The sequence below is a fragment of the Octodon degus genome, unplaced genomic scaffold (genome assembly GCF_000260255.1).
Source record: "Octodon degus isolate 3935 unplaced genomic scaffold, OctDeg1.0 scaffold00032, whole genome shotgun sequence".
NCBI lineage: Eukaryota > Metazoa > Chordata > Mammalia > Rodentia > Octodontidae > Octodon > Octodon degus.
In genome coordinates this window covers 424,855-428,952 of record NW_004524608.1, presented here as the reverse complement: position 1 = coordinate 428,952, position 4,098 = coordinate 424,855, and the positions used below count along the sequence as shown (strand labels likewise).

At 52.7% G+C, this 4,098-nt stretch overlaps 1 pseudogene; it reads right to left on the bottom strand.

The window, feature by feature from the left end:
* Positions 1–332: 332 nt before the first annotated feature.
* The window catches only part of LOC101565070, a 17,300-nt pseudogene continuing 13,534 nt past the window's right edge, over positions 333–4,098 (bottom strand).

Below are 4,098 nucleotides of genomic sequence, written 5' to 3'. Positions count from 1 at the left end.
TTCTTGTACAACAGTATACTGTGTTACACTGGTAGCAGTTGCTTGTAGTGGTGTTGGCTGGGTCTACTGACTGCACTGAGAGGCAGTCCTCAGGGATAGATTACACCAGGGGGTTGTATCAGCATACTTTGATGTTGACACAATGACAAGATGGTCTGTGGATGCATTTCTCAGGACATGCGCCTGTTATGTTGTTATGGGATCCAGGACTGTGTATACATACATTCTTGTGAGTATTGTTTGAACAGCCCTTCCTAGACAGTTTGAATTAACTTTGGATCCAGTAAATATCCCTAGTGCCTGGTGCCCTGTCTCTGCTACCCCTTGTCCTACTAGAGGATCAGGAGGGGCCTCCCCACCCAGTACCCCTGGAGCTGGCCCTGGACCAGGTTGGGATAGATGTGGGTCTGTTGCTGGCGATGACTGTGCTGCTTGTGTGTCAGTGGGCACAGCCTGGGAACAATCTTCTCTAGAGCAGCCATGAGCATGTCGGGCTCTGGGCCTTTCCCAAAATTGTGTTCAGCATTGACTTGGATCTCATAGGGCCCAAGGTGAGGGGTCGGCTCTACCACATCAGGAGAGTGCCACACTGTCACGTTGTTTCAGGTCTCTCGAGTCTCTCTGCCTCCACTTGCCAGTGTAGCACAGGTTGGGGCCAAAGGCAGAGGTGGCATTCATGAGTGTCTATGTGATCCCATGTTGTTCTTGCTGATCCCCTCTTCCTTTACATCACCCAGGGGCAGCTCTAATGGTAGCAGAGCTCAGACAGGAGGCTGGGGGTGGATCTGCTCCAACCTTACTGATGGCAATGACCTAGAACCAGCAGTAGGGAAAAGATGGAGGACAGTTGAGTTGACACTGCCTGAGAACTTGGAATGTCCATTCCAGACCCCAAGTTGGAACTGGTCCTTTTGAAACTGCACAGTGTAGTCTGTGGCAGGACTGTTGTTATCACCTTGCGGACTCCAGCTCAGCCTCACACTCCACCCAGGCAGGACCCTGCGCTCTAACTCATGGGCTTGGTCCAGCTGTCCTTTGGGTCTGATCAGTGAGAACAGTGCGGTAGGCTTGGCCGGCTCTTGGTCCAGCTCAGTGCTGGACTCAGTCCCATGTGTAGCTGCCCTGCTTTCACGCTGCCATGCCCAAGAAGGTCAGGGAGCTGCTTGTTTCTTTATATTGTTTCCAGTGTAGAGCAGCTCACCGTCCTTCAGCGAGGAAATGGTGCATCTCGGTGAGCGTCATGCTTTCTGCGAGGCTCCAGCTCCACCTGGTGCCCCTCCTGGTCCTCAGGCATCTGGGTGATCCTGGAGGAGGCTTTGGCCTCCAGGTGAACTTGGTTCCAGCCTTGGCTAGGATGTTGGTTGAACACAGGGGTCGATGCCTTGGTCCTCTTGGCAGATCACCTTGATTTCCAGGTTGCCGTTCACATAAACATGGTAGCTGCCACCCTGCAGGTTGCTTTCCTGCCCATCAGAGGGTGGGAATGAGAAACCCAAGGAACGAGCTATTCCACCATGTCTGAAAGTGAAGGATCACTGGAATGAGCTGGTTCCTGGGAGATAGCTTCCTAGGTGGGATGCCCAGCACCCTGACAGGGCACTGGCCAGCAGGTAGCCATGCTTATTGGTGGTGCTGTGCTGTTATATGGCCCTGCTGCTGACCTGCATGTCCCAGAAGACGATGGCGTCGCTGACCGCCTTGTGCTTTGGGTTAGAGGCTCCCCACTGACCATCCTCTGGAGAGGGGGTTTGGGGTTCACACTGGCTCTGCACACCGGTCTCCCATCCTCTGCAGGAGCCAGCGTAGGTTCTCAGGAGCAGCAGGGAGCAGCCCGTATTTACTCTCACTGAGATCTCGTGCTGGCTTCTGCCCATCTCACTGGGGAACGTCTTCCTCTGAGACATGGTGGTGCACAGAACTTTGTAAAAGCTCTCTAATTTGGCTTTGTCAGATGGGAGGTCCCCATCTTTCTTGTGCCATGTGGTGTCTGGTGTTGGGACCCCAGAAGTGAAGCACTCCAGCAGGAGGTCCATGCCTCACAGCGCCATCTCACTGCTTGAGGTACCACAAGGACACATGAAGCTGGGTGTTCACCCTACTGCTCTTCAGGTGGTAAGGACTTCGAGGGTGAAGATCCTTCTGCTGGATTGTGTGGGTGAAATGGGAGCTGGCATTGCAGCTGCAGTTGGTCTGCATGTCCCGCGGCATCATGCTGATGTACAGATCCTCTTCATGGCCCTAGGAGTACATTTGTGCTGGGCAGTGGGCTCCACAGAGCTGCTCATCCAGAAGATATCAAGGACGGGAGGCCAGGAGGGGGTTGCCCTGAAGCATCAAGGGCATGCCTTCCTGAACCACCAGGTCTGGGCCTTTTTGGGCCACAGGGAGGAGTTGCAGGGAAAACACATGCAGGCAGGCATTGTGCAAGATTTGTTGAAAAATGAAGCACTGGTATTCTCCCTAACCACTACCACCACTGTGGAAGGTGACCACCAGGGTCCCAGATCCCCTCCTTACGGATGCCTATAGGTCCTGGGCAATGCTGAAGAATCTGCTCTTTCGAGTCCAGTGGAAGCCTGGTACAGGGCCCCCTTTGACTCATTCTTTCCATCAGGATGTTGTCATGGGGTCCACAATATGGTCCTTCACTGACTGCTTGGCTGGAGCAAGCCACTCAAGTGGGTGTCTGGGCAGCAGGGACCTGCCTGGGTCCTGGCTTAAGGGAGATCTAAAACCTCAAGCATCAGGGCATGCAGACAAGTGGGTGTGAACAAGTCCCTACTCTAGAGACCTAGCTTCTCAAATGGGGCTGTAGGAAAAGGGAGTGGGACACACCAGTACCTCTTTACTATGATTTTTTTTTTTAAATTTTTATGTATTTGGTAGAGGGTCTCCCTACGTAGATCAGACTCTTAGTGATCCTCCTGTTTTCAGCCTTCCCAATGTTGGGATTACAGGTGTGCACCACCACACCTGGTCTCGGTGGCTGACTCAGCATGCCTGGAGGTGTGGATGGCATGGCGTGTGGTGCTGGAGTTGACCCCAGTCCCTGTGCGTGCCTAAGCAGGTACTTAGCCCGCTGAGCTATCCTGCCGGCCCTTACTATGATTATTGTGATGAGTCCTTCTTTTAATAGCATGAGGAGGGCAGGGATTTTGTGACTCCTTTAAGTATTTAGAGACCATTGTGGGGGTCTGGGCTTGGGAGAGACAGGTCCAGTCTTCTAGAGCATATTTAGTGTGAGGTGTGGCAGAGCCACTGTGATGGTAGCAGAGCTCGGAGAGTGACAGTGTGGTGGATGAGTTGGGCAGATGAAGGGAAGTGGAGGGCACGTAAGAAATAGAATGGGGCTGGTGAGAAAGCTCAATGGGCTAAAGCGCCAGTTTTAGGCAGGTGAAGGGGACTGTGGTTCTATCCCTGGCACCACATGCCGTGCCAGCCCTGCCCTCAGGGTGGGCTGAGCCAGTGGGCGGCAGGGGGTGGGGGGAAGAAATAGAACATAGCTCAGTTTCTGGCACTTGCTGTGTCAACAAACATCACCCCATTAGAACTCCATAGGAATTCTCAGCATCATCTATGGGACATGAACTCTGGGAGGTATTTTTCAGAAAAGGAGGAGAGGGGAAGGGTCAGAGAAATCTGGGCAATGCCAGAGCAGATTTCTTCTGCAGTGTTCATGGTCCCTCATCTGTCACAAACACCAGCTTGAGTTCTTCAATCTGCAGTTCCACCACACATAGCACCATGACATTGCACACCATGTCTCTGTCTTTTTACACCAAAGCCCTCTTGAGCTTCTGCTACACCAATGTCACCAATGTCCTAAATCAGCACAGATTGGGGAGTGCCGACATGAGGCTTAATTGCTGGGCATTCAATGCTTTCATGACCCCTTTCAATCCCTCAAGTTTGGCCTCAAATATGCCAATGCTTCCTCCATCCTGAACAGTTCCTTCAGCTCAGCCCCACTCTTTCCAATCTTCGTCGCCGTCGCTGTCTTCTTCGTCTCCTTCTCCTTCTCCTTCTCCTTCTCCTTCTCCTTCTCCTTCTCCTTCTCCTTCTCCTTCTCCTTCTCCTTCTCCTTCTCCTTCTCCTTCT